Genomic DNA, 15,886 nt, shown 5'->3' with positions numbered 1-15,886 from the left:
TGGTGTGCGCACGAGCGACGTACGCACTCATAACATTTAGGAACGCATCTTAAAGAGCTTCTGTCTTCATTCACGTTCACTGCGCTGCTCTGAACTTGTTGAACACTGATAAAGCATCAGAGGGGTACACTGAGGACTGTCAGGATGCAAATGTAAGTTGTTTTTTTTTTCTTTTACTTTTCAAGTTGACTTTTGAACTTTCGACACTCTGAGCTGTGACGTAGCTTCGTGCTGTCCAATAGGAACGACGCGTTGGGCCAAAACACGGAAGACTAGTGGCAGAAACCACTGATCTGTACAAATGGTAAATGGATTGCATTTATATAGCGCTTTTCCATCTGCATCAGACACTCAAAGCGCTTTACAATTATGCCTCACACTCACCCCGATGTCAGGGTGCTGCCATACAAGGTGCTCACTACACACCGGGAGCAATAGGGGATTAAAGACCTTGCCCAAGGGCCCTTAGTGATTTTCCAGTCAAGCGGGGATTTGAACCACAGATCAGTGCAGAAACCATGTGTCTGAAGAAAAATCCTTGGAAATGTTTTTTGTTGTTGTTGTTTGTTACCTCAAAATTTCTTTGAGATTAGAGATTAGATAATTTCTTGTTTAACATACGGAACCTTGTACATTTATTTTTAGACAAATAAAATAACATGGAAATTTGTACATTTTTCAAGTCTGGTAGATTATTACTTGATTGTTCAAGCTACCTCAAGGAGAAGCGCACTGTTTAAGTGATAAATAATAAAATAAGGTGATTAAAATGAAATTATTATATATTTAGCATTTGTTCATTGTTCATTCAGTTTTTAAAGTATCGGATCGGGACTCGGTATCGACAGATACTCAAAATCAGATGACTCGGAAGCGGATCGGGGCCAACAAAACCTGATCGGGACATTCCTAGTGAGGATCACCACTTTGTGAACAACTGAGTGAAAACTAGTCCAACAGTTTGAGAACAATGTTTCTCAATGTTCAATTGCAAGGAATTTAGGGATTCCATCTTCCACAGTCCATAATATAATCAGAACTTTCTACATGTAAATGGCAAGGCTGAAAACCAACATTGAATGCCTGTGACCTTCGATCCCTCAGGCAGCAGTGCATTAAAAACCGACATCATTGTGTAAAGGTTCTTGCCGGGTGGGCTCAGGAACACTTGCCATTGTCAGTTAACACAGTTCATCGCTACATCTCCAAGTGCAAGTTAAAACTCCGCCGCCACCTTCTCTAGGCCTCAGCTCATTTAAAATGGACAGACACAAAGTGGAAAAGTGTGCTGTGGTCTGATGAGTCCACATTTCAAATTGTTTTTGGAAATCATGGACATCGTGTCCTCCAGATAAAAGAGGAAAAGACCATGCAGATTGTTACCAACACAAAGTTAAAAAGCCAGCATCTGTGATGGTGTGGGGGTATGTTTGTGCCCATGGCATGGGCATTCTACACATCTGTGATGGCACCATCAATGCTGAAAGATACATCCAGGTTTTGGAGCAACACATGCTGCCATCCAAGCAACGTCTTTTTCAGGGACGTCCCTGCTTATTTCAGCAAGAGAATGCCAAGCCACATTGTGCATGTATTACAACAGCGTGGCTTTGTAGTAAAAGAGTGTGGGTACTAGACTGACCTGCCTGCAGTCCAGACCTGTCGCCCACTGAAAATGTGTGGCACATTATGAAGCGCAAAATATGGCAACGGAGACCCTGGACTGTTGAACAACTGAAGTCGTACATCAAGCAAGAATGGGAAAGAATTCCACCTACAAAGCTTCAACAATTAGTGTCCTCAGTTCCCAAATGCTTATTCATTGTTGTTAGAAGGAAAGGTGATGTAACACACTGGTAAACATACCACTGTCCAGCTTTTCTGAAACGTGTTGCAGACATCCATTTCAAAATGAGCAAATACTGTAAATGTGACATGAGATCAACGTAACAGCTCCTAAATTTTTGAGGTATGAAAGGTGTCACATGGTGAAAAATCACAAGAATTGTACATAAACTCAAGTCCTGTTGTAGCGTGTGCACAGCGTGTCCATTATGAACTTCAATCTTGTTAAGATGAGATCACAGTTCAGTAGTTCAAGCATGTTCAAAACTTCTGCGATGTGACCATATTTCTATTGTCCATATTACATCAAAATAGTGCATTGTGTGGTGTTACAAGGTGTTACTACAACCAAAGAAACACATACAGAGACATGCGCGTGCACACACACACAAACAGCTAGACACACACACACACTGGCACTTGAACAGAGGTAATGAAACACTGACTCCTTCGTAAGTGTTATAGACCTGCCAGATTGAATTTGTGTTATGTGGAGATGTTTCTGCTGTTGAAACTCAGTATGAGAGCAGCCCAAAGCAAGGGGGGGAAAAAAACAAAACAAATTTGCGCCCTGAATGGACTGGTACAGTGTGTTCGGAATGCACAGAGCTCTGGAGCTTAGACAGTAAAAGGCAATATAATAAAGGCTATTACCTGCACATCACATACAAATCATTTCCAATAATGATTCAATTGCATGCCTAAAATAAATGCTTAAATGTTTTCTGCAGCACATGCACCCATTGGAAAAAAATTACCTTAGTGGCTCAAATGCATGTTTCTCTCTGTACAAGCAAAATCTATTCTGTTCTCCATAAATGTAGTTCTGTGTTTATTATTATCCACATAACCATCAAATAATATCATTTATCATGCAGGGTGTTATTTTAAATTTCAATCCCCTATGCATGGAAAACAGTTTGGAACAGCGCATACACTTATCATGCACTCATGAGATAAACAAGTATGCACAGTAATTCTCATATAAATTCAGAGTAGAAGTCCAAACAGAGTATAACCTGACAGTCATATTAGCAAGTGACAGAGGCAAAGTGGCCACTTGCTATTCATTTTCAATTGCAGTGGGGGTTTTGCAGTGGCAAGAGACAATGATCGCTCTGCCACTAGCTAGACAGGGCCAAAATAGACCAGAAGTCTGATTTATGCAAATACAGAGCAACACGACAAAACAACTGCCAATCCAAGTAAAAAGGCACCGTGTCATCAGCTGGCTGCTTGCTTAAACAAAATCAACAAAGTGGAAATTGCAATGGCGGAAATAGTTCCAAAACAGCTTATTTCTATATAAACCTAACATATTTCTCATATATTTTATAAAAGTTAGTGAGAAACAAACACTTCCAAATCTAAGAATGCTGTTTTTGTAACCATAACACACCTCTGAAGTGATTTACAAAACATCTTATGGAGATGTTAGCGTGCACAGCTCAGGAATGCCCATCAAGCTACAAAGCTAACTGCTTGTCATCATCATTTGTAGCTAATGTGATGCTAGGGTAGGTCACACCTGTCCAAAAATGCCTCTTGAAGAGGAAAAAACCCCACATATAAATCACACCGGAATATACGTTGCACCTTTTTACTGTATTATCAGGTCTTTAATTTGGAATTTGTATGCATTATTGCAGTGTATTTTAATTATTAGCATATATTCTTTGAGTATTGGAGTTTAATTTGTTTAGTGCATTTATTCCTGGCAAAGTCCTATATAAATAGTCATAATAATAATAATAATAATATTATGAGCAAAGCATTGCGCAGTGGCGCGAAGCTCACTCATGGTACAGGGCATCCTAAACAGGAAGTGCCAATTTTCAAATCCACAGTAAAACAGGAAATGTTCAAATGTAAAATACTTCCTGGATTGACAGACGAGATCCCATGGAATTTCTGGGAACTCAGTGGCAAGCTCACACTCAAACGGGAAGTGCCGAATTCTCAGTCACAGTGAAACAGGAAATGTTGAACACTTCCTGGCATGGGTGGAGCTAGAGCAGAAGCTGGGGTTTCACTGGACTCCCCTGAAATCTGATTGGAGACAGATGATGGACATGTCACAGCACCACATGTCTGGTTGAAAGACCTGCATTTTCAAATCAGTGAGTCACATTGACTGCTAGGTTCCTCCTGTCCAGTAGTTGGTGCTGTGCCACAAAAAGTTCTAATCCATCTTAGTAGAAGAAGAAACATGTTTGCTTCAGATTTGAACTGAACACGTCGTTTGAACCATGGACTTCTAATCACACCAAACTAATATTGGTGAGTAAACGGCCATATTTTAAGCCAGAAATGAGGTCCAGGTTGTTAAAAGCAGCATTTTTGGTTTAATTCAGATTGCCTTATATACACATGTTTAAGCTAACAGACAGCAGCTGGTTCATGCTCTATTGGCTTATTAGTGCAGCACATAACTGAAACAGTCCTTCAAATGGTGATACAAGCATCAAATTCAACACAAATACAGCTGGAGCAAAATTAATGGAGCAACTTTAACTTTTGACCCCTGTACAAACTGAAGCTGACCTTTGTCACAATTCTTGCTGTTTTTACTTCATAACTCCATAACATTCAGTCACAGATTGTCCAAACTATACCTTTCTGGAATCTTTATGAGGCAAATAATGTGGTGTAGTTTTCTGTATGATTGGAGCATCTTTTAATTTTGACCCCTGTGTAATTCTTCAAATGACCCCTACCTGGCTGCCTATTGAAAATTCAAGTGGCCAATCAGTTTTTTAAAGACTTAATGTGTATGGACTATTTGTGCCAAATTTGATGCTTGTATCACCATTTGCAGGATTCCACTCTAAATATTCTCTTATCTGCTGCACTATATATGAGATGTAAGATGCTGCTTCTCAGTGTTTCTCAATTGCCCTCAAAGGTATTGGAACACTTGGTATTTCACACATTTTAATTTGTTTCTTCCATTTCAAATACTTTTTTTTCCCCTAAAATTATCTTCCTTAACTCAAGCTGAAAGCAAATCTCTACAACTTGATACAAATTAATTAAAAATATAAAATCCAGCTTCTAGATGAAATGGTGTAGAGGAGGATTTTCTTAAAAATAAGACCTGATAGTTCAGCTACAATTTGATAGAAAGTACATTTGAGATGAAAGCGTAGATTTGATGTTTTGGTGAAAGAAAATGTTGTATTTCTTCATAATTGATGTAAATAAAGTCCAAGACTTATCCAGTGACTTGGAAATGTTCATGTTTCCATCCCCTGACTTGTCTAAAGAAAACTAGCAATAACACTGATTATTATTTACAGGTTTTATCAAGTTTTAGAGATTTGCTTTCAGTTTGAGTTTGAGGAAGATAATTTTAGGAATTTTTATTCTTTATTTTTTGTGTATTTCTAGTATTTAAAATGGCATAAACAAATTAAAATGTGTGCAATTGTAAGTGTTCCATTACTTTTGGAGAGCACAGTATCCTAACCTTATGATGAGTGCAAAATGAGTGTGGTATTATTACTGTTTTGTTTAAGAATGTTTAATTTTCACTGTTGCTGCACTTTGTGTAAAATCATAGTCATATCGTATATCATATTGACATGAAAATTCAGTAAGGTATATCTTCTATTATACATTCCAAATCTAAGGTGGAACTCTACTAGTGTTTACTAAGGTACACCTAAATATCTTTAAAGAAGAAGAAGAAAAAAAGAGAGAGAGTAGAGCCACTTAGGTGCCTGGTTTTGAGAACCAGGGATGGTAGGTTGAAAAGCAGGGGAACTCTCCCTACCCACCTAAGTGGCTCAAGAATATGGAGAGCATGTATATAAGTGACATGTACACAACAATATTGAGATATGTTAATTTGGCCATATTGTACAGCAAACTTTGAATATTAATTTACATCTACATTAAAAAAAATGCTTAAAGTGGCAGGGGGTTGAGAGGGCTGCAATTGGGGAGTCAGCTGAAAAGCAAAAAAGAAAAATGCTTAAAAAGGTGGGGAGTATAGGGGGCAGAGCTCCTCCAGAAGTTGAAACGCAAAATAAGGAAAATGCTTAAAATGGCGGATGTTCGGGGGTGGGGGTTGCAGAGCCCCCCAGAAGCTGAAAGGTTTTTGCCATGCTCATGCTCCCCTGAAGCATTTACTCAATATAAAGTCTGAAGGACCTAAATGACATGGTGAGATGCTGACAAGCTTCACTCACTCATTCATGTCCGCGACATATGCATATTAATTATTAAGCCGTTTATGCCCAGATTTTTTTTTTATAAGTGGAAAAAGTTGCATTAGTACCTTTGAGATTTTTTTTAATTGTGAGTAGAAAATGACAATGATACACTTCGGCAACAATTGTTGCCAATGGGGTAAAACAGGTTAATAATGAATCTGTGTTTTTTCAGGATATAAGTTGAAAGACCACCTGAACTAGTAAAAACCCCCAACAAGAAACAAAACGAAAAACACCCTGCAACTTATACTGTGGAACTTATGGTATATGGTTTGTGCACACTGTATCATTTAGAGTGCTGATTAAAACCTGGCCTTGTTATCAGCTTTAGTGTATGAGCACAACATTTGTGTGTGTTGACAAAGCACTGTCACAATGTTAAAGACAGTTAATGAGTGACAGTAAAAATAACAAGGTAAGTATTAGTTGACAATAGGGGACATGAACAGACTCAACAAGCTCATCAGGAAAGCTGGTTCTGTCCTGGGGGTTGAATTAGAGTCTGTGGTGTGAGGTGTCAGAGAGGAGGATGTTGAGGAAACTGCTCAGCATCCGGGACAACACCTCCCACCCTCTGCATGCTAACCTGACATCCTGTCACAGCACCTTCAACCATACACTGAGACCACCGAGGTGCACCACAGAACGCCACAGGATGTCTTTCCTACTTGTGGCAATCAGGCTGTATCTGTATCTGTCGAACAGAGTTATTCAGTTACTCAGAGCAATGTTGTTGAACAACTTGTGCAAATGTCTTAGAAAATATTGTTTACTGTTTACGGTTTCGGTACTCTGACAAAACAATTTCCTTTGAGATACATAAAGTTGATGTTATTCTTATTCTTCCAATATGGAATTGTTATATATAATAAGTACTAGTCAATATTATTCATATGTGTGTGTGAGACAAACTGTGCACTGCTGGTCCTTCTCATTCACCGAACAGAAACAGGTGCACACCTGCACTGTAATGTGTGTGCTGTGTTTTTTGATCATTCATTGGCACGTCATGTTGGTCCATATCGTGCCGCAGTGAGGGGAGTGGGTGCTTGTGTTATTTCATGCAGGCTCCTCTGCTTGTTGCTAACTGAGAATGTGTCATACATGGTGGACAGGCTCTGAGGAAGTGTCCACAGAAACAGTCCCGTCTAAAAGGAGAAACAGCTGAGACGTGCCCCAGTTAGGGAGACAAGCTGTCCATTCCATAATACTTCGTATGCACAAGATGAACCCATGACATGTAACATGTTTTCTGCAGTTTTCAGTGTCAGCACATCAGCGGTGCAACACATTTTCACTATTTTCTCAACATGTGTTACTGTTTTGAACATTCTGACACAAGTACAAAGTGCAGTAGTTCAGCACAGCCTGTGTGAATGTGGCAGTGCATCATGATGGGGTGCACATAATCAATGGAGTCAGGTCAAAGAGCCCACACTTACACAGGCGGTTTTAGCAAAGCGGCTGGGGGGCAACAGGCCCTCCTGGGTTTTAGAATTTAGAATCAGTGAATGAGAGCCACACAGATGCAAATATGGCTGAGCTGTTAAAGAATAAATGAATGATGGAATCATTCCAAATACTTTGCTTTCAAAAGTACCAAGCAGTCACACAGTGGGGAAAAAGAAATGTTCTATCAAATAACGAAGTATCAAATCTCTCAATAATCATTTTCTAATCAAATTGCAGCCTTCTGAATTGTTACTGAATTAAATTTTGAGGTGCCTAGAGATTCCCACTCCGAGATATTATGTACGTAATGAGAGGGGCTGACATGAAATAGTACAAGTATTATGTTTGTTAGCCTTTTGCTCTGTTGTATGCTGTGCATATGCATTGCTTATACACAGGATGGCAGCAAAGAGAATAGAGAGATGACACTCTGATGCACTTTAGCCAATAGCCACTGGCGGCGCTGTGGCAGCGCTGCCTCAATCCTGGACCGCTGATGATAACATCAGCATTCACGACAGTGTAATTTAACATACTTTTTTGCCTTGATGAATCATTATTAGGGTTTATTTTCATTGCGAGCAGAATACTGAAGACACGGTGGATAGCCGTGGTGAACACAGGGACCGTTGTGACTAATAAAATTACAGAAAAGACTTACAGCTCTAAAAATAAGTGGTTTATTTTCTGCTTGTTGGTGGCTGAGAAATGCACGCAGAGCAATTATTGAGGGAGTTCTTTAAAACGCTGCAGTTATTCACATGCAATTCCATGATAAGGAGTTAAAGTACTTACAGATGTCTGATTTTTAACTCAGACAGAAACAACACCAACAGGTCAGATTATAAAACTTCATTTACTCTGTGTGCTGCCAACTGGTCTCTTTCAAATGAGGTAAACTTTGTTTTTGTTCATTAAAATAAAAACTTTAAATGCAGGATCTAACAGCAATTCTTCCTGTTCGCTGGTCAGGATTTGTTGAACTGTAGTTCAGAAAACACACACTGTAATGCATACCTGCCAACAATTGAATTTACCAATGTGGGACACCTACGCGTGGCCGTGAGCACCAAGGGTGCGAAGCGTATGGGGGGAGATACGGGATGCGGGACGGTTGGCAGCACTGGTAATGACCAACGCAAAGCAATGCAAATGCAAAGTAAAGCATAATATTCTGATGTCAGCTTTGATTTCTGAGGAAGAGTCACAATGCTGTCAACTCATCAGATCATCACTTTATGGAGGTGTACAGTTTGGTTTGACTGTGGCGCCTATTCACTGATCTGTAATGTGCTTTGTATTTATGATGTCAACCTATATTATTCCAATACATCAGATTTGACACCATAAGTGAAAGTGGCTGTACGGTTGAAGTGGTGGCTCACTACATGTTATGAATGTGTTCAGACTGCCCATGTATTAATGTACTTATTTTACTTATTCAAAGTATCAAAGAATGACTTCTGCAACAGCTTTGGTGATCTTGACTTCTTTCATCAGCCACATCACCCAGTCTGACGACAGACTGTGTGGGTCTGACGGGTTTCAAACAGTCCAACATGGCGGCAGCAGAACAGAGCCATGGTGGAATCTGTTGCTGTGGGGCATTCTATTGAGTGTTGCCTCTTGGTGCTGTATTCTCTTTGATGGCAGTTTTCAGTACAATACCATAAAAGAGACCATATTAGATCTAAATATTGAGTCATCAGATATGAAACATAAGATAAGAAGTTACCGTTTCTGGGTTTGGGGAGTTGGGGGAGGTAGTGTGTTCTGCTCCTTCATTACATTACTGTTTTGATTTGATAAAGTGCGTTCAAATAGTATCATCGTGTCATAAGTGGCTAACTTTACAGGTGTAGCTCAATGGGATAAGGACTTGGGTTTCTAATATTTAGACCTGGGTTTCATTCCTGGTCACAGTACCTGTCTGAAGTTGAACAAGACGCTTCATCTGCATTGTCCCAGTCCACTCAGCTGTAAATAGGTACCAGCCAAGGGGTAAGATTCAATGGGGTCAGAAGAAGAAAAAAAAGGTGCAGTTCCTTGACTGGCCACTTAAGGTTGGCTCCAAAAGTGAGCAGGATTCAGGTCCATGTTAAAATGTCCAACTTTAGGTCAGGAAAAAATGCTTACAGCCTGGTACAGGAAAATAGTTTTGGTCTCTATAGATATTGTAGTTTCTCCCTCCTGATTCATGGGTTTGTCTCTTCTAGACTGGACTACTGCAATGTTCTATTTTCTGGTTTACTGCAGTCCGGCATTAGGGGTCTCTGATTGGTTCAAAATGCTGCTGCCAGACCTTTTGGCAGGAAGCAGAAAGTTTGACCACATTACACCCGTTTTGGCATCTCTTAACTGGCTTCCTCTCCCTCTGAGATTAGATTTTAAAGTTCTGCTATTAACCTACAAAAATTGTTCATGGACTGGCACCTCCCTACCTAGCTGACCTAAATAACCCTATGTACCGGCCTGGGCTTTGCATTCTCAGGGTGCAGGGCTACTTTGTGTCCCTAGGGCGAATAAAAAGTCCGCAGGTCACTGAGCTTTCTCTTATTGTGCCCCTGTTCTGTGGAATGATCTCCCTGCATCAATAAAACAGGCAGATTCTGTAGAGACTTTCAAGTCCAGACTTAAGATGCACTTATTTTCCCTTTTGTATGGCTAGCATACTGGCATAGTATGTTACTATGCTTTTTAACCCTTTTAAATTCATGTTATTAGTAAACAGAGCAGGTCGCAGCCTCAACTTTATCTAAAGTCTGGGTCTTTTAGTGAAGCTTAGGGCTAGTGGCCGGTGATCACCTTAGTATTTCTTCTGTTTTTCTTGCTGCTTAATGCTGACAAATTATACCTCATTTGTTGTCTTTTTGCCACATGATTCTGTTTTCTTCTCTGTCTGAGGTGTGGCTCCATCCAGAAGTGGGTGTCATCTTCTGCAAGCCTCCCATCCTGTGCACCAGCATGGACTCCAAAAAGTTTCCTGTATATGTGTATTGTCAGTTGTGTTGGTAGCATGGTCCAAGCAGAGGGTCACCCCTTTGAGTCTAGTCTGCTTGAGTTTTTCCTTACTACTGTCACCTGTGTGCTTGCTCTAGGGGTTGGTAAGGTTAGACCTTACTTGTGTGAAGTGCCTTGAGGCAGCTTTGTTGTGATTTGTCACTATATAATTGAAATAAATTGAAATTCTATGATAACTGTACGGGAGGGGGTTTGGTGTTAATTTTTTCCTCTAACTTCTTAGTTTACACATTTTAATCCATAAAGTTATGAAAAATTAGGGGCAGGGACGCTGTGAGTGACAGCTGGTGAGCCAAGAGCCTCTGACTTTTAAATTGCCGGTAGCTCAGAACCCATTCAGTGTAACTGTTGCAGAGGGCTGTGTCTGTTGTTTTGAGCATTTTATGACAAATACCAGGAATAATATGGCTTGTTGTGTGGCAAAAAACATATCATCTAAGCTGACCCTGCTCCAGTATTCATGCTGAGTGAATTTCTCATGTTATTTAATGTTGTATGATAATGGCGTCAGCACTTTTGCTGTCTATTGGTAGCTTGATCCACTGGGTACCATTAATGGACAATTAGTGAGAAAATTAGTGTCTCATAACTTTTAATGGCCACACCAAAGCAAACCATTGTGACAACCACTGCACAGTCTCCCCAAATATAATTTAATAGATAGCTTAGTTTAGCTTAGCTAGTTCGCGCTCAGAGATAGGGGTGTGTTCAAGTGTCTTTCATCAACTGAACAACAACTCAACAACTGAGTCACCCACACTCTACCTCTTTTTTATAGGTTCATTGGGAAATAGAGTCAGCGATGGCCAGATATGGACTTCATATCGACTCTAATGGGTTTCTGCAAAAACATGGGTGACGTCACGCAGGCTTTGTCCATTATATATCGAGTCTACGGTACTGGCTTTAGCTAGGGAAGTACCATGCAGTGGACTGTACAAGGAGAATCATAGTTTCTCATCCATTTTATGGAATCTGGGGGTTAAGCACCAACATCAGGACATCTACTTCTTGTGCATATACAAAAAAGAAAAGAAAACAGCTTGAAGGCAGCACATTGTAGACTTCTATGACATGTCAATACAGTATCTCCAACACTGCATGCCTCCTGGGCTGGTCTGTACTGTACGTGACACACCCACCTGGTCTGTGGTATTAAGATAAATCAACAGTCTGTTAACAGTCTCCTCCAGGTTTAATGCCTGTTTTAAAAAAAAACAGGTGATCTGTTTTAACTTGCTGAAAAGGTGTAAAATAATAGGTAGTACAGCTCACTGAATAGCCAGAGCAGGGCGAGTCCTATTTCTGTGTAGTGCTAGCATTTGCATAACCTTGGCAGCTGGGGTGTAAAGGAAAATGTATTTTTAATGGAGTCTAAATGGGATCCTGTAACACTACAACGCAGAAGCAAATGGATGCTCACAAATTTAAGGAGCCCTAAAATTAAATACCTGCAAATTCCTTCTAAATTTCTCTATTGTGGCACATCTAACCTCAAGATTGATTATTGTCCAACAATGTTTTTTTTTTTTTTGCTGTTTTTCTCTCCTTCCCACTTACTCACTGCTCTGGATTCTTTCCAGTGCAGGTTTGAAATAGTTCTCATAGATAGAGCAGCATCCCGGCCTCCTCCATAATCATAAAATATTTACATTCAAAGCTTTTATCGTGCTCTTAAAACAGCAACGTGAAAACGTATGAAAACAAGTACATATATTTTTTGACATTTTGCATTACATCACCTGCCCATTAATCTTTACAGTTTCCATTTCACGCCAGGTGTTATGAACAACAGTGTTGTTACATGACTGTTATTTATGCTTTGTGGTGTTCAAATGTTTGTCCATCCAGTAATTCACATTTTATTGTGTCAGACAGTTGCTTGTTAAAATGTAATTGTAAAATAACAAAAGCACAGTGTGTCAGATTTTCATTCTTGATAAAAAGTACAGATATTAGATTGTTCATTTCCTTGCCATGTAATGTTATATTATTACACTTCCATATTGATCTGGTTCAGCTGGTTGGAATCCATTCTGCAAAAGTGTTAAGCACCCTTGTCTTTCATCATAAAAATGTTTGTTTGCCAGTAAATTACCTTATAATAAATGCATATATAAATAAAATGTTGAAGAATTTTGCATATTTTATTAACAAAGTATCTTGTTAACAGACTTTTCCAGATGGATAAAAACTTGATTACAGTGTATGTTTACAGCCTGGTGCATGATTCCAGAAAGTCATCAATAACACTTAATAATATATTACAGATCTGTGGACACACAAAAATTTGACAACAGCCCCCCCTCCTCCCGCCCTCACAGTACTTTGCATGTTTTACATAATGGACTTTGTAAATCTTTTAAAATGAAATACCTGAATTAACAAACTGGTCAACCTCTGTACATGTGACTGATGACTATGATGCTGTAAAAAAAAAACAAACAACAACAAAAAAAAACAGTTATCTACAGTTAAAGATGAAGGACCAGAACTATTTTCCTTCATGCACTTCCTCATATGGTGCGCTACCACTGTGTGAAGTTTCATTGAAATCCACCAATCACTTTAAGAGTACTTGTGCTTACAAAATATAATAAAGTCACCCAAAACCATTCAAAAGCCAGCTCAAGTTTAGTCACTCAAAGTATTTATTTGCTTTCAGTGTTCCACTTAGAAAGGCAGCGCGGTGGCCAAGCGGTTAGTGCATTTGTGTCTACAGCAAAAAGTTCCTGGATCAAGATCACCCCTGCAGCATCCGGTGTAAAATGTGTGCCAAATCAACAAACAGATGGATAATAGCGTTGCTGTGGCAACTTCAAAGAAAAAGGAACAAACCAAAAGAACTTACAGTGTTTCCCTTTGAATTTTTTTCAGGCCTGGTGGTACTCACTGAGAAAATCCCTCCCCCCAACAAATCATGAGGCGCTTTGAGTGATAAAATGTGAGATAATCATAAATACTAACATTAAGTGATGTGCTCATTATTTACCTAATCCTACCACAGTCCTGCAAGGCTTAATGGTTGGTTTAAATACTTTTTGCACAAAATACAGTAACTATTTTTCATATTACCTAATCACCAACTGCATGGGTGCAAACAATATACTTGGGTATAAGCAAAACTTCATCCCTGACAGATCTCAGGGTGCATGTGCTCCCACTTTTTTGTTCAAAGTTTATGATTAGACACCGTGATGAACCATGTCCACTCAAAAGGAGGCCTGGCCTGTAATACTACAGGGGAAAACAAACTTTAGTATATAATGATTAAAACTAAATTATCTGATCTTTGCAGCATCTTTGCTTAATACATTTGTTTGCACAGTACTGTAAATGATAACTGATACAGAAAATCAATTACTGTATCACATCATAGTGTCACATTTTGCAAAAAGCATTCCATATTGTATGTGATATATTTAAATAAATAGCAAAATGACGTGCACAGGTTGGTGAAGAATGAGGCCTTTGCTGGTGCTGGGGCCTGTTGACCCTGCAAGCTGAAGACTGTGATAAGCTTGTAATTCTGGAGCATATCCATCCTCCTATTCCCCTAATCTGCTCTGCCTGTATGTGTGTGGATGGTGTAATGTGGGAGTAAGAGAAGCCACATTGAGCTCAGTTTCATGGGTCCATATCATCATGTAAGCAGCTGGAAATCTGTGCTGCAGGCAATACCTGTGTGCAGCACAGAAATAAAACCTCTATGACCTTGCAAGTCCAAATTATTCATTATAGCAACGCCGGACGACTTCTTCCAATTGGCATTCCGAAGTGTTGTAATTACGAAATGACACGGCGGTGCTTGCACACTGTGCACAGCTGTCTGACCGATTCTTGTGCAGCGGCGCGTCTTTTAAGGCTGTTACTGAAAAGTTGGACACGCCACAGTGTCGATCTCGAGCTGCTGGGATGCTGCGCTTCACGGTCGCGGCGCCTTCAACTCAGGAAGTGATGCTGTATTTAAGTTATCTGGGGCAGTTATTTCGAGAGGCGTCTCCTTTAGCAGGTCATGACTGCTCCAGTGGTTTGGAGCACGCTTCAGATGAAGAACGGCGCCTAAGCCATTCTTTCAGCAAAAGCTCAAAATCCAAAACTGGCAGTGAGGTTCCAAATGTGAGACGTGCATTTGTCGCTGTGCTTTTCATTCCCACACCCTCCCTCCTCCGCCTGTGTTTTTCTCTGTACAACAGGTTACAGTACAATGCAGTGCTGAGCATGTCTGAACAGGTATCCCAAACTTGCCCATTCACCTTGTCATCAGCGGGACGCTCCTGAATCCCACAGGTCTTAACACATAGGTGTGACAGGGTGTCCACTGCCAAATGATCACATATCTGCAGAAAGAACCTTTAACAGCCAGCTTGGCGCCCAAGAACATTTATTTCCCCAAAATTCCCACGCGTTGCACATTTATTAAAAGCCTTACGCCACTCCCTGTCATTTCACCGCTTTTAAAACAATTATTTGCTCAGTAATGTAAGGAGAAAGAAGTTTTGTTGAGAGAAAACAGGAACATGAATGCTTTTACTTTGAAATTGGGCTGAAAAGTGGCGAAACACTTGGAGTCCTTCCATGCTGAAGAAGTTCAATTTAATTACGCGAGAGAGCACTCATCATTGACAACTTCACACAAATATCAGATCAGTAATCAAAGCTTGTTTTGGAAAGCGTCCCGCTGAGGAACACGAGCCTTCTGTTTCACATCTAAGCCAAAGTAACCTTCACTGGAGTCTGGCCGGAGGTGACTTACCTCCATTCCACTCTCTTTGCCCTTCACTCACTTGTGCTGCCGCTGTGGATCACCGTGGACAAAGCCACACTCTACAGTCTGCAGTCTGACAGAGATGTCTGCTTTGTTTTTTGGAGTTTTCTGTCAGTCCCACCTGGTTTGATGCAATCAGTCCGTCCCATCTCCTATAATAGCCCACGCTGTCACATTCCTCCACACACTCTCCCTTGTCTCTCTTTCAGTGTATTCTTGTTGCCTCCCTCTTGAACTCCCTCCCACTCTTTGAACATCCAACACTCCCTCCCTCGCTTCTTCTACTCACTGCTTGTCTTTTCCACCACTTACAACACACATTTCTCTTCAGCTTCGCAGTGTTTGTTTCGTTATTTTTCTCCATTTTTCTCTGCCGATCACTCATTCTTTCTATTCATCTTTCTCTCTACCTGTACCTTTCCACTTTTTAACCATCTTTTGTGCTCATTTCTCTTTTCCTGGCATGCCCGGTGGCAATGATATCCATCATAAGTCACTTCGCTGCCTCTGTATGCCCACAGCGCATCACTTCAAACCCATATACAACATAAACAACAGGCACTTCAATTGCCTAATGTCCCGT

The 15,886-nt window shown here is 40.2% G+C and overlaps 1 protein-coding gene across 1 annotated transcript in view; it reads right to left on the bottom strand.

Moving 5' to 3' along the window:
• The window catches only part of lzts1 (leucine zipper, putative tumor suppressor 1), a 67,661-nt gene extending 52,133 nt beyond the window's left edge, over positions 1-15,528 (bottom strand). Inside the window, exon 1 of the mRNA XM_034170020.1 lies at positions 15,292-15,528. The gene's annotated coding sequence lies outside the window, so the exon portion shown is untranslated. The remainder of the gene's footprint in view (positions 1-15,291) is intronic.
• Between the last annotated feature and the right edge of the window lie 358 nt (positions 15,529-15,886).

This window comes from Thalassophryne amazonica, chromosome 5 (genome assembly GCF_902500255.1).
Source record: "Thalassophryne amazonica chromosome 5, fThaAma1.1, whole genome shotgun sequence".
In the NCBI taxonomy this organism is placed as follows: Eukaryota; Metazoa; Chordata; class Actinopteri; order Batrachoidiformes; family Batrachoididae; genus Thalassophryne; species Thalassophryne amazonica.
The sequence above is the reverse complement of the archived record's forward strand: the minus strand, read 5'-3'. Positions and strand labels throughout refer to the sequence as shown.